The sequence below is a fragment of the Aedes aegypti genome, chromosome 1, assembly GCF_002204515.2.
Source record: "Aedes aegypti strain LVP_AGWG chromosome 1, AaegL5.0 Primary Assembly, whole genome shotgun sequence".
Taxonomy (NCBI): domain Eukaryota; kingdom Metazoa; phylum Arthropoda; class Insecta; order Diptera; family Culicidae; genus Aedes; species Aedes aegypti.
The window spans coordinates 212,303,073-212,319,104 of NC_035107.1; the positions used below are offsets into that span (position 1 = coordinate 212,303,073).

The 16,032-nt window shown below is 38.4% G+C and overlaps 1 protein-coding gene across 1 annotated transcript in view; it reads left to right on the forward strand.

Annotated features, from left to right (window-relative positions):
* Window positions 1-16,032, forward strand: part of LOC110674320 — a 200,538-nt gene that overhangs the window by 178,475 nt on the left and 6,031 nt on the right. The window lies entirely within an intron of this gene.

A 16,032-nucleotide genomic window follows, 5' to 3' on the forward strand; every position in this document is an offset into this window, starting at 1 on the left:
TGTACACTGTTTACCGACGACACTCCGGAATGCGTGTGATGTTTACCCATTCGCCAAGGTAAACATTCCCGTTACATCCATCAAGTTGTCGTCCCGCGGCCGGCAATACAATGTAAATCGATCGAAATAATTAATTCAATTCATGGCGACCCGTTCGATGAAAACCTAACTTCCTTATCGTACCGGCGCAATAATGATCGCATATTTCTTCTTCTTATTTAACATAGGGTGAGGATGGAAAAAATGCGTCTCCTAAGAATAGCATCCTCATATCATAACATTTAACATTGACTAAACAAGAACAACAAACCAAAAAAATGTTCAATTATTATGACACCCGTTAACATTTCATAATTTTGGGCAAATATCTTCTAGAAATCCTTATAACTTACATTATAATTAGAATTCAAATTGTTTGAACGATGTATGTACAGAATTCTGGACAAACATTTCAAAAGGGCACATCGACATTGGTAAACATTGGCTTTGCAAGCCGCTGTTGAGCCCAATTCAACTCGATCACGCTCACCAATACCACTATTAGGAAGAGCTAACACTAATCTTTCTGATAGTGGTGTTAGTTTGCGTGGGCGGGCTAAAAAAGGCTCAACAACAACGTTTCTAAAAAAAAGGCTCAAGACCTCTTGGGCCCTTTTCAAATGTTTGTCCAGAATTATTTTTTTGCTGAACCATAAATATAAATTACAAAACGAGATTTGTTTGAAAACTATGAAAATTACACAACAAAATAATGCAAAAATGTGACATGCGTACGAAAGACACAAACAAACACATACACGTCCATGCACAACACATACTAGATTGCACATACACACATAGCCGCAGTAGTCTCATTGTGTTCTTTTTTTTTACTCCAGGTTCGTTAGTATCAAATCAAAATGCCAACTCAGGGTGTCTACTACATGGAAAAACCTGGGAAAACCTGGAATTATCAGAAAATTTTATTCAACCTGCAAAAAACCTGGAATTCTCAGGGAATTTTGACCACAATCAGGGAAATTATTTTGAGGCAGTAATTCATGATATAATATGTTCACGCCAAAGGATTTGTAAGTCATAACCCAGAGCTATCATGAATTGCCAGAAAACTCTTGAAATTTCATGAGCTTATCAAAACATGATCTAAATTTATTCGGTCAAGGATTAACATATCTAGGGCTGATAGCAGGTTTCTTTTTAGATACCATTTTTATACAAGTCTCGAAAAAGTCTCTATTTTCGATAGAAGGTGTCTGAAGTCTTTATTTTAACCAAAATTGTCTCTAAAGTCTTTTTTTTTTCCTTATCTTGCATGCAGATAACTAAGATGCAAAATTTTTCTCGAGAACAGCTGCAGGAAATATCCTTGTGGTTTCTCCAGAGATTTTATCAGGAATTCTTCAAGAAATTCTTTCAGCATTTTTTTCATAGGATGCTCACAGGAGTTCCTTCATAATTTGCTTTAGAAAATCCTTGAACATTTCAACGTTTCAAATTGTGACATACAGTGACTCAACCTCATTTTCGTACGGGGTACTGTTTCCACATCAAGTAGGTTTAACCTTCCTTAGTCCCTAACAAAAAGTTACAAATTGTGACTTAGGGTCGTTTTCGACCCGAAAATTCAAACAGCTCGCAACAATCAGTGTGTTGACCGAATTTAGTTCTGTTGGGCTTAAATGAAGGGCACACATGTCTAGTTTCAGAAACCCTCCCGGAGATCCGGATTTGGTCACTGTGGCCACCGGGAACCTGCTACATCTGAAAAAAGTCCCTTTAGAGACCCTTACTTTGACGACCTGTAGTTTCGTAACTTAACAAGCAATCTGAACCGTTCTCATATTGTTGAATAGGTATTCGCGTGGACTGGGAATAGAGATTCTCAAAACACTTAGTAATCCATACCCGGTTCCGGAAACCCGGAACATCCGAAAAGTAAGTTCCCATCGCAGTTCTGTATATGTAATTCACATCGGTACTATTCGGTTGATGGGTATTTTGGCATGATTTTTTTCTGTAATAAGGAACCAATTACCGGCGCACATTCCCTGAAAAATTTGGTCCAGTATGGTCCATACGGAACCGGTTCCTGGAGTCCCGGGAGGTGGCCAATCTGGACAATTCGAAAAAATTACTAAGATTTAAACCCCAAAACCAAATGATTTGTATCCAATTCTTTACGATTTTTTATGTTTGGATGTATTTTGCCAAAAGAATGAATGAATGGTTATTCTGGTCCTTCTGGAGCACCGGAATGGCCACCGGGAAACCCGTAATATGGGACCACTAGGTTTTAGCACCAAAAGTAGGCATGCGACGGCTCATTCTTCATGATTTTGAATCCCTGTGACTCTGCTAGTTCAATTATCGATGAATGACCACTTTGGTTCTACTGGCCCACCGCAATAACCAAGGAATGGCCACCGGAGATACCCGTATTGTGGGTCATTTTAGTTTTTGTACCAAAACTAGGCATGCGACGGCTCATTCTTCATGATTTTGAATACCTGTGACTCTTCTAGTTCAATTATTAATGAATGACCACTTTAGTTGTTCTGGCCTACCGAAATAACCAAGGAATGGCCACCGGAGATACCCGTATTGTGGAACATTTAAGTTTTTGTACCAAAACAAGGCATGCGACGACTCAATCTTTATGATTTTGAATACCTGTGACTCTTCTAATTCAATTATTGATGAATGATCACTATGGTTCTTCTGGCCTACCAAAATAACCTAGGAATGACCACCGGAGATACCCGTATTTTGGGACATTTCAGTTTTTGTACCAAAACAAGGCATGTGGCGTTTCATTATTTATGATTTTGGATACCTGTGACTCTACTAGTTCAATTTTAGATGAATGACCACTCTGGCTCATTGCTACCACGAAATAACCTAGGAATGATCACTGGAGATACCCGTATTGTGAGACATTTCAGTTTGCGTACCAGAATCAGGCATGCAACGGCTCAATCTTCATTATTTTTAATATCTGTGACTCTTCTGGTTCAATTATAGATTAATGATCACTCTAGTTGATTGTGACCGAGAATAAAACCTGAATTTCGTAGCTTAGCTTAGCTTAGCTTAGACTGACTACACATATCAATGGTTGCTATTCCGTGATTGACTGAAGTCAGTAAAAATGCACAAAGAATCAACTAGAAGATCGGCTGGGATTGGCCATAATCTTCTTCAGTGTGCATAATTCAGTGCCTCTATTTATACATGGTAAATAACGGCGCCGGCCACGTCCTTGCAGTCAGGTGGGATTGTGGGAAGGAATGTTAGTGTGTAACCTTTGCTATTTGGAGACCGTGTTCGCCTCTGCATCTCCACAAAGGTTACTGGGAGGGATGTTTGTTAATGGGGAGGATCGTTGGGTCACAGTATTCACTTTGATAAGCGATTAGACCATGATAAATAATTATTGGTGAGATATAGTGCTTATATGTAAATATAATATATTCATTTGATATGAACAATATCTATGCAGAGAAAAATTATGCCGACACTTAACGTGACGAACCTTTCAAAGTTTGTTGAATAAAGTGAACCTCTCGCAAGTCTACACTCGTAGTGTCGAACCATTCGAAGTTTTTTTTAAATACAAAAATAAAGGTAAAAGGAAAAAGGATTTAAAAAAAATTAGACCTAAATCATTTATGAATCAGAGTTTATGTCGACACTCACAGTGACGAACCTTTCATAGTTTGTTGAAAAATCATATTTACGTCTCACCGTTGTAACGATTTAAGGTGCAGTCATACATATTTTATAGATTAGAAATAGTAGCATGAAACGAGCTCACCAATTGATCCGTCATACTTGAGCAGCAACAATCCACTTTCAGCTTCACTCGTTTGCTCGAATATATAAAAGCACTCAGAGAAAATAGGCGTGCGACCCGAGAGGGAAATCAACTGACGACTTCTCGGGCTTTCTTGACGAACTGCCCAGGAGCAAGCGTCAACGTCGAAAAATCAAAAAGAACTAATCGAACGCGGCACTTTTTCACTTTACTCGACCGATGCGCGACATGTTTGATCCTGCCCTCATCGCCGGGCCCCGCAGGAGCAAGCGTCAAGGTCGAAGGATCAAACACAACTCCGAGAATAAAACCTGAATTTCGTAGACACAAAAGTCAATTTGGACATATTGATATGTAAAATTTGTGAAAAATAATGAAATCGTTCTGGTGAGCTTCGATCCCACGACCCCAAATACGGTAGACTGTGCGTGTTTATCAACTACGCCACAGAACGGGTAACGATTCTACAGCGTCGTCGGCCAACTTGAAACCTGAGGACCTGAGTGGTTTTACCTGGGTGCTGCGGAAAGACTCGATATGCTTGTCAAACGGGAGCCTGATTGCCGGAGCCAAACATTTGAAATTGAGGTTATGTTTGTTTCGGATGAATGACTAATGAGAGTCAAGGAGTATAACATTCTATCAAAATTAAAACCCAAAAAAGTTTTTATTTACTTTTTCATATTTTATAATTGTAGTTCAAAAATCTATATTTTCTGCATTTATGTTTCTCATATTGATTTGTCTTTAAAATTTATGGTTATCATGTTCGACAGTATACAGCCGGCTGTCGAATTCTGATTTGCGTGTTTTTATCGAAACGAAATGCTACAAAGATTCATGTTCAGTGGTATAATAACTCCGAACAAAAGAAGATGAAACTCTAATTCAATGTCTTCGTTTTTGTCTAGTTATTATCATAAAATTTGAGCCACTTTGAGCGGAGAGTAAAATCCGTCGGGAAGCGATAGAAACTCACACGATAATTCCTGTTGTTCCTTCGGCAACCTTTAACCGAGCATTGTATTGTAATCAACAAGTTAGTTATGAGTAAGAATAGAATAGATAGACAATAATCAACATCCCGAAGAGTTTTATATGACCATATCCATATTTCACATGGAGTCGATTGAGTCCAAATGTAACCAAACTTTGAGAAAGTCATGGGTGTTTGAACATATTCAAGCTCTCCAGAGAGAGATCGGTGAGCAAAATTTTGAGAGCAGAGAACTTTGAATGACGTTTGAGGGATCAAAGCGACAAACACAATTCGTCACAAGAAACATGTTTCAAGATTTGCTTGAAAATAAAAGGGGGTTCAGTTCGCAGTACCCAGGGTTTTACTTATTATTGTGTGTGACAAGTCACCTGCCCGAAAAATCAGGAAGATTGAGCCGTCGAATATCTTGTTATGGTACAAAAACTATTGTAGCCCACGATTCAAGATTCTTCTGTGAACATTCCTGGGTTCGTTCAGCGACAGCAAAGGACTAGACTAGCCATCCATTCTTTATTATGTGAGATGAATCACGTGCTCAGAAAACTAGGAAAATTGAGCCGTCACATGTCTAGTTCTGGAACAAAATCTGAAATGTCCCACAATAGAGATAACTTCTTTTTCTTGGCATTAACGTCCTCACTGGACAGTGCCTGCTTCTAAGCTAGTGTTCATATGAGCACTTCTACAGTTATTAACTGAGAGCTTTCTTTGCCTAAGTTGCCATTTTCGCATTCGTATATCGTGTGGTAGGTACGATGATACTCTATGGCCGACCGGGAATCGAACCCAAACACCTTCAGCGTGGCTTTGCTCTGTAGCCGCGGACTCTAACCACTCGGCTAAGGAAGGCCCCATAGAGATAGAGATAACACCGGTGGTCATTCCTGGGGGTTTTCGGTGGTAACAATTATCCAGAGTGGTCATTCACTTATAATTGAACTAGAAGAGTCACAAATTAACAAATATTATAAATCATAAAGAATAAGTCATCGCATGCCTTGTTTCGGTACAACAACTTAAAAATTGCACAGTATGGGTATCTAAGATGTAATTCTTGGGTTATTTTGGTAGGCCAGAAGAACCAAAGTCGTAATTTATCCATAATTGAACTAGAAAAGTCACAGGTATTCAAAATCATGAAGATTGAGTAGTTTTTGTACAAATACAGAAATGTCCCACAATACAGGTATCTCCATTGGCTATTCCTGAATTATTTCGGTGGTCCCGAAGAGCCAGTGCTTATTCAGCTATACAGTACTGACGTGATTTTTTCAGCCCCCGATTTTGTCTGCCCCCGATTTTTTCAACCTATTTTAAATTCGTCATAACATTGCTTTCGTCATGTAAACGTAAACGTGGTTGTACATTGAAACTGATGATGATGTTTGATGTCATGCACACATGGTCGTAGCCATAGGAGGTAATGACAATCTGTATGAATTTTAAACTACATTTTAGGAAAATTTAGGTGGAAAACTCCGGATGGAACATTCTTTGAATTATACTTAGAGGAATTTCAAGAAAAACTTCGAGGCAATTATTGCTGCTATTTTGAAGAAGTATCTAAAAATTTCGGTGTTTTGGGATAAAATCATAAAAAATTTAACGGTCATGTATAACTAGGAATTCAGGTTGGTCCCTTTTGTTTTACTGGCCATAACAAAATTGCTGATCAAACGGACCACAACGAATCGGATCTTCAGATTTTTTTTCCAATAATTATTTCTCCACGAATTAAAATGGTCCCATTACTCAACACTTAAACAAGACGCATTTTGAACTTCACTTTACTTAGGTGAAAAAATTGGATGAATATCTTACATAGTTTTATCACGTTTTATGTTTCATGTTTTATGTTTTATGGTAGTGTATAATGGTCGATTAGGAGTGAAAATCGTGAATGAAATTTCAAGAACCGATTTTCAACCCTCCCCCCCTCTTTTTCCTGATAAAAAAAACCTAGCTACACTCATGTCCACCGCCCCCCTTCAAGAACCCAAGTAAGTTCTTAACGCGGTTCATAAGCAAATATAAACACGTCAATATTTGAATAACGGAAACAAAAAATTGACCCAATTTTGACAGGTTTCCCATTTTGTCAGCCAAAAATTCATCGAGGGGCTGACAAAATCGGGTCCTTACTGTATTTGAATCAGAAGAGTCACAGGTGTTCAGAATCATAAAGAATGAGCCGTTGCATGCCTTGTTTTGGCACAAAAAAATATATATCCCACAATACGGGTATATCCAGTCGTCATTCCTGGGTTATTTCGGTGGGCCAGAAGAACCAAAGTGGTCATTCATCAATAATTGAACTAGCAGAGTCATAGGTATTCAACATCATGAAGAATGAGCCGTCGCATGCCTACAGACTCCGAAAAAAATCATATGATTGTCTTTCGGAAGCACATAAAAGAAGCGAGCCAAATGACGTGAATTTATGTCACATTCCAAATACCATAGCATCTGATTCGGGAAATGATGCTCATAGAGACATCGTTTTCGTGTCCTTTAACGTGTAAAATTACATTTTTTTGTTCAATACATCTTCAACGACACATTTTTGTGTCGTTTTATCAGTTACATCATGTGCCATTCAGTCATAGTCCGAATTACGTCCACAGTAATTTCCATTATTACTGTGTAGAGTGTGGTTTGCTACTAAAAGTAAAATGACCTACAATACGGGCATCTCCGGTGGCCATTTCGGTGGGCCAGAAGAAAAGTGGGCATTCATCAATAATTGAACTAGAAAAGTCACAGGTATTCAAAATTATAAAGATTGAGTAGTCGCATGCCTAGTTTTGGTACAAAAACTGAAATGTCTCACAATACGGGTATCTTCGGTAGCCATTCCTTGGTTATTTCGATAGGCCAGAAGAATCAAATTGGACATTCATCAATAATTGAACTAGAAAAGTCACAGGTACTCAAAATCATGAAGAATGAGTCGTCGCATGCCTAGTTTTTGTACAAAAACTAAAATGTTCCACAATACGGCTATCTCCGGTGGCCATTCCTGGGTTATTTCGGTGGGCCAGAAGAACCAAAGTGATCATTCATCAACAATTGAACTAGCAGAGTCACAGGTATTTAAAATCATGAAGAATGAATCGTCGCATGCCTAGTTTTGGTACAAAAACTAAAATGACCCACAATACGGGTATCTCCGGTGGCCATTCCTGGGTTATTTCGTGGTAACAATGAGCCAGAGTGGTTATTCATCTAAAATTGAACTAGTAGATTTACAGGTATCCAGAATCATGAAGAATGAGCCGTCGCATGCCTATGGCACAAAAACTGAAATGTCTCACAAAATGGGTATCTCTGGTGGCCAATCCTGGGTTATTTCGGTGGGCCAGAAGAACCAAAGTGGTCATTCATCAATAATTGAATTAGAAGAGTCACAGGTATTCAAAATCATAAAGATTGAGTCGTCGCATGCCTTGTTTTGGTACAAAAACTTAAATGTTCCACAATACGGGTATCTCCGGTGGCCATTCCTTGGTTATTTCGGTAGGCCAGAACAACTAAAGTGGTCATTCATTAATAATTGAACTAGAAGAGTCACAGGTATTCAAAATCATGAAGAATGAGCCGTCGCATGCCTAGTTTTGGTACAAAAACTAAAATGACCCACAATACGGATATCTCCGGTGGCCGTTCCTTGGTTATTGCGGTGGGCCAGTAGAACCAAAGTGGTCATTCATCGATAATTGAACTAGCAGAGTCACAGGGATTCAAAATCATGAAGAATGAGCCGTCGCATGCCTACTTTTGGTGCTAAAACCTAGTGGTCCCATATTACGGGTTTCCCGGTGGCCATTCCGGTGCTCCAGAAGGACCAGAATAACCATTCATTCATTCTTTTGGCAAAATACATCCAAACATAAAAAATCGTAAAGAATTGGACACAATTCATTTGGTTTTGGGGTTTAAATCTTAGTAATTTATTCGAATTGTCCAGATTGGCCACCTCCCGGGACTCCAGGAACCGGTTCCGAATGGACCATACTGGACCAAAACTTTCAGGGAATGTGCGCCGGTAATTGGTTCCTTATTACAGAAAAAAATCATGCCAAAATATCCATCAACCGAATAGTACCGATGTGAATTACATATACAGAACTGCGATGGGAACTTACTTTTCGGATGTTCCGGGTTTCCGGAACCGGGTATGGATAACTAAGTGATTTGAGAATCTCTATTCCTAGTCCACGTGAATACCTATTCAACAATATGAGAACGGTTCAGATTGCTTGTTAAGTTACGAAACTACAGGTCGTCAAAGTAAGGGTCTCTAAAGGGACTTTTTTCAGATGTAGCAGGTTCCCGGTGGCCACAGTGACCAAATCCGGATCTCCGGGAGGGTTTCTGAAACTAGACATGTGTGCCCTTCATTTAAGCCCAACAGAACTAAATTCGGTCAACACACTGATTGTTGCGAGCTGTTTGAATTTTCGGGTCGAAAACGACCCTAAGTCACAATTTGTAACTTTTTTTATGGAAGCTCCCCTAGGGGTCATTCAAAACTTTTGTTTCCGCAAAAACAAAATTTCCCACAAAAAAATAATTGTCAGAAAGTTTCAAATTGCTAGGTTATTTCAAACAAAAGTTACATTGATTTGAATTTTGAAATGGGTCGAAAAAGACCCAAGGTCCTTACTAAGGTTAAAACTAATGATCCTTTATAGAGAGATAAGCGGAAGTAAAATGGAATGATTTGGCAACTGACCAGCAGTGCTGATTTTGCTCGGCAACGAGAATAATATTGTAACACGTACATGACTTCCTCATTGCTAAAAAGTGTATTTTGTTTCGTTATATATCTTTGAGCTACATATCCAAACTAGTAAACAGCCGAAAAAATCAATAACTAAAAATCGCATTGACAAAAATTTAAAAAAGAAAAATATTTCATTTTTTGGCTTCATGTAAAATTACTTTTACCGATATAATTTCAAGCGGATTACATTACTCTTCAAGAAAAGTTCAAAACAAACATAACGCATGTTCGTTTGGCTCACATTTTGACAGCTCTCGCTGCTCGATTGGCTCACACTTTGACAGAAATGTCAGCTTCCGCAAATCTCTCTTATAAAGGATTACTAGTTAAAACTATTAAATGATTTACGGACTTTGATATACTTTACTAATAACGAAGGTCGTGGGTGTCATCTATTGCTCAGCAATAACAATTTCTATTCATGCGCTAAAATCTTTGGAATAATAAAAAAAGTATTGAGTTTGTGTCTAAAATTGAGCCAATTCTATATTCGTACACCTAACAAAAATCAAACATACCACATTAAAAACTTTTTTTTATGTGCAAAATGATTGCTCAATTTCTTCATTACGTTGTTCAGATGTAGTAGAGTGAGTGCTTTGTGAAGCCCAAGCAGGACAGTTCGGTTTTGCGTCGTCCGATTGATTTAGCTGACGGATTCGCGCGTTTTCGTTGCCGGAGAATTTTTTTCCCCCTGTTTTGGAGCGTCTTGCTGGGTAGTGCTTTGTGAAGCCCAAGCAGGACAGTTCGGTTTTGCGTCGTCCGATTGATTTGGCTGGCGGATTCGCGCGTTTTCGTTGCCGGAGAGTTTTTTCCCCCTGTTTTGGAGCGTCTTGCTGGGTGGTGCTTCGAGAGGCCCAGGCGGGACGGTTCGGTTTTGCGTCGTCCGATAGAGTTTGTTGACGGTTTCGCGCGTGTTTTCGTCGCCGGAGATTTTTTTTTTTTTTCCCTTTGTTTTGGAGCGTCTTGCTGGGTACGTGTTTGGGAGGGCCCAAGCAAGACGGTTTGTTTTCGGGACGCCAAGAAGTTTTGCTGTCAGTGTCAGTTTTGTGTTCAGTCGAGAATGGATGGCCAACTGGTGAGTTCGTTTCATGCTTATGATAACACATATTTTCTTGAAAGCGTAACTTTTATGTAATATTGGGGCAAACTTTGTATGGTTTGTCACTATAGGTGTCGGCATTGTGCTTTTTTCTTGTACAATTTGAATATACATGTGTTTTTCTCTTTTTGACATTATTGAGGGTTATCCTTTGAATTGTTCGACATTGTGAATGTTGACGTATTTTCTAAAACTTCTACCATATCGAGACGAGATGCACAGTGGTACTCATGTGTGATTTTCGAACGGGCTATGTGTGGTTCGTCACTGCAAGTGTCGGCATTGTTCCTGTTTCATATAAGTTGAAATATATACATGTAATTTTCAGTTTTCGTCATTGATAGGGACGTCTTTTGAATTGTTCGACATTATAGATGTTGACGTAATTTTTCCAAAAACTTCTCGAGACAAAAATACAAAACTAGCTTTGAATACAAGTCGTGTATTTCCCCCTTGTCCATGGATCGCATCACCGACCAGGGGTGACTCCCAGATCTTTTCCTTCCTCACTAGTGAACACCCTTCCCGTGGTGATTGTGGGGATGCAGAGGTGTTCTCGGTCTCTGGAGGCAACAGTCGTTGCACCCTAGCATTCCTTCCCCATCCCAACTGACTGTAAGGACTTGGCCGGCGCCGTTGTTGATCAATAATGTTAGATCTGCTAGAGTTGCACTTCGGGAGTGGGCGGAGGCTCCCATCCCTTATTCATTTGGATCGTAGTGCAATTCTTACCAGTTCCGATCAGTCACGGAGTGGCAACCATTGACATGTGCAGTCAGTTTGTGCTGTGCTATGCTATGCTATGCAAAACACCCCTTTCTTTTTACCTTTATTTTTGTAATAAAAAAAACTTTGAATGGTTGGACACTACAAGTGTAGACTTCCGAAAGGTTCACTTTATTCAACAAACTTTGGATGGTTCGTCACTGTAAGTGTCGGCATAAGAATAGGAGTGTTAGGAATGTTTCATTTAGGTATTTGTTCAACAAACTTTGAATGGTTCGTCACCCCAAGTGTCGGCATAATCATGTTTATATCTCACAAATAATTATTTATCATGGTCTAATTGCTTATCAAAGTGAATCCTGTGACCCAACGATCCTCCCCATTAACAAACATCCCTCCCAGTAACCTTTGTGGAGATGCAGAGGCAAACACGGTCTCCAAATAGCAAAGGTTACACACTAACATTCCTTCCCTCAATCCCACCTGACTGCAAGGACGTGGCCGGCGCCGTTATTGACCCTGTATAAATAGAGGCACTGAATTATGCACACTGAAGAAGATTATGGCCAATCCCAGTCAAACTTCTAGTTGATTCTTTGTGCATTTTCACTGACTTCGGTCAATCACGGAATAGCAACCATTGATATGTGTAGTCAGTCTAAGCTAAGCTAAAGCTAAGCTAAGCTAAGCTAAGCTAAGCTAAGCTACGTTGTTCAGATGTAGTAGAGTACATTTGGAAAAAATATAAGAGGACATATTTGAAACTTAAGTAAATTTAAGAAAAATATCACTTTTTCAGTGTTTTTTGCTGAAAACAATCTAGTAAATCGAACAATAACGCAATTTGTTTTTAGTTCACTTCATTACCAATGAATAATATGAATACTGAACGAGTTTCAAAAACTTATAATCAGCAACACATACGTTGTTTGAAATGGTGAAAACGACAGGTTATATTCTAGTAAAAATTATATCAATGCTCTCCGCTCACTCGGAATATTTTGTATTTTTATTATAAAACAAATGAACCGCAGAATAGGATCCTATTTTGAGAATAATTTGGAAATGAATACAAAAATAATTGAATATTGAGATAACATCAATTATGTGAAGGTATATACAGCATAGTATAGGGTACTTTGTTGTAAAACGAAATGCTTATTTAAGACTCTTTCTACAGTCAAGTTTGAAATTAACCTTTTACTGTTGTTTAGAACGAAAATTTGGTTTACATTGTTTGAAAATCACATGTCAGAAGAGTTTTGAAGTATGACATAACAATTTTCTAAACTCAAGGGAGATAAAAACTTTTTATGATTTCTGTAATCTTTAATAAATCTGTAATAAATTTTAACCAAAACTCATTCAGTGCTTACGAATATATATTTTGGATTGAATCCTGTAGCAAAAATGAACGCTATTGCTAGAATTATTGAATTTATAGCAAAAATCATTGTAAACCGATACTTCTAATAATTTTACCTAAGTTTCAGTTTTTTTTGAGCAATCAACTAGAGCATTAAAATTCAGTTTTGAATGTTGTATGTTAAAAATTTGATAATTGTACGAATATAGGATTGGGTGAATTTTAGACATAAAATCAATACTTTTCCATTAATCCAAAGATGAATGTAAATGGAAACATTTTATGACTGTTAAATAATAGATGACACCTATGGCCATCAATATAGATAAAGCATTTTAAACTCAATATATCATTTAATAGTTTTTTACTTATTTGATGTGACGCCAGTGTCCTGTACGAATATGAAATTGGACCACTGTATTACGGGTCAGTGCGCAAAATCAAGAGATTTTCAACTAAATGCATTTGTATTGCATGATTTGGCGAAAGTTAACAATGCGTCACATGTTACTGTCAAAAAATAACAGTGTTAGAGCTGGAAATAAGGGTAAAATGCCCTTTTATGGGCAGTAGGAAAAGGAATTAGGAATGGATCAATAAATAAAACCTAAAGGCGCTTTTCGGATACACTACCCGTCATAAATACGGACTCACTGAAATAAGTATTGCAACACTCAGCTCAATATTGAATCACCCTGAAAAGTTTAGCATGTATGTATGTATGTATGTAGGTAGCCACCAATCCTTGCTTGAGTCTTGCTCTGCATGCGGCTCCACTCAACAGTAAGGTCAAATTTTATTACCAATCTGCATTCAACATATCGCTGTATGAAGGGCCAAAAGGGGGGTGGCGGACCCGTAAGTAGAAACACTTACGCGAAACCCGCGGGAAATAGAGAATCTCCTTCCAGCCATATGATCCAACAGATTGAGTATTAGAATTTGCAATACTTGTCGAGCTTTCCACGGAAAGGTTTGTTAGAAGAAGGGCGCGTCAAATCTTTTACAACTGTTGGAGAGAAAAGTACTAGACGCGAACGACTAACACTTTTCCTCCTGACTCCGACAAAATCGCGAACCAAACTGTTTGCTTTCCGGATGTCCTTGATCCCCTGAACAACTTTGCTGAAGATCGCTTCTTTGCAAGTCGTAAGGATCTCGATATATAGCAATGTGAATTAACCTGTTTTGAGGTGATGCTAAACTTTTTGGAGGTGATTCATTATTCAGCTGAGTGTTGCAATACTTATTTTAGTGAGTCCGTATTTATGCCAGGTAGTGTAATTTACACTTTCGAGACACCCTGCACCGATCATTCAGAGTTCTGTTTGATCTTCGACCTTGGCAGTGCGTCAAGAAAGCCCGAGCAGTCGTCAGCTGTTTTCCCTCTCGAGTCGTGCGCCTATTTTCTCTGAGTGCTTTTATATAGCCGAGCAAACGAGTTAAGCTGAAAGTGGATTGTTGCTGCTCAGTCAAGGATGACGGATCAATTGGTGAGCTCGTTTCATGCTACTATTTCTAATCTATAAAATATGTATGACTGCACATTTAACCGATACAACGGTAGGACGTAAATATGATTTTTCAACAAACTATGAATGGTTCGTCACTGTGACAGTCGACATAAACTCTAATTCATGAAGTATTTATGTTTAACATTTTTTTGTTTTCAAAACACTCATTTCTTTTTATCTTTATTTTTGTAATTAAAAAAAAACTTTGAATGGTTCGACACTACAAGTGTAGACTTGCGAAAGGTTAACTTTATTCAACAAAATTTGGATGGTTCGCCACTGTAAGTGTCGGCATAAGAATAAGAGTGTTCTATGATGTTCCAGACAATCGAGTTTTTGTTTCTTTTCAAATAAGTAAAATATAATAACACATGCTTTCGTCCTGACAGCTGTAGGAATGTTACATTTAGGTATTTGTTCAACAAACTTTGAATAGTTCGTCACCTCGGCATGATTCTACCCCATTACCCCGAATCCCATTACCCCGAATGCCATTAACCCGAACACCATTACCCCGAATTCCAAAACCCCGAACGACCCATCACCCCGAATGACATTTCCCCGAATTCCACAATCATGGGGAAATGTCATCAATATCATCATGTCAAGATAATTGTGAATTCGGGGAAATAGCATTCGGGGTGATGGAATTCGGGGTAATGGTGCATTCGGGGTAATGGAATTCGGGGTGATGGGATTCGGGGAAATGGCATTCTGTGTAATGGGGTAGAATCGTCGGCATAATTTTCCTCTACATAGAAATTGTTAATATCAAATGAAAATATTATATTTTCATAAAAGCATATTTGTATTTGACAAATAACTATTTATCATGGTCTAATCACTTATCAAAGTGAATCCTTTGACCCAACAATCCTCCCCATTAACAAACATCCCTCCCAGTAACCTCTGTGGAGATGCAGAGGCAAACACGGTCTCCAAATAGCAAAGGTTACACACTAGCATTCCTTCCCTCAATCCCACCTGACTGCAAGGACGTGGCCGGCGCCGTTATTGTCCTTGTATAAATAGAGGCATTGAATTATGCACACTGAAGAAGATTATGGCCAATCCCAGCCGAACTTCTAGTTGATTCTTTGTGCATTTTCACTGACTTCGGTCAATCACGGAATAGCAACCATTGATATGTGTAGTAAGCTAGTGTAAGCTAGTGTAGTGTAAGCTAAGCTAAGACACCCTTCACCGATCATTCAACCATGATAATTGTGCTGATTTGGAAGCATATTTCATCTCTAAATAAGTTGCTGCTCAAGTTTTATGTTTTTTGAGTTTTTTTTTTGTGATACTACATTGTAGTAACTGAGACATGAAATGTTTTCGCTCCACACCAAGTTTTTCACCCATTTGTGTAGGCTAAAAAAATGAAATTTACGAACCATGATGTTTTATGAATTTTATCATTAGTGCTATTGCCTGAAAATGTCTAATCCAATGCTTAAAATGGCAGAAATCTACATTCTTTGGATGTGATCCATAACCGTGGTAAACTATCATTTCCTGGCTCATATTATGGATCACTAGTAAGAACTGATAATATTCAGTATTTAGAATCAACAATCAAGAAATATGTTTTCAAATTCAAACTAAATCTAAGCAAACGAGCATTTTCTATGCTATAACATTTGAATTGTATCACCTGTGGGAGCTTATGAATGCTGACGGCATTTCTTACAGAAAACGACAATATAATGTTAAAGTTTTAA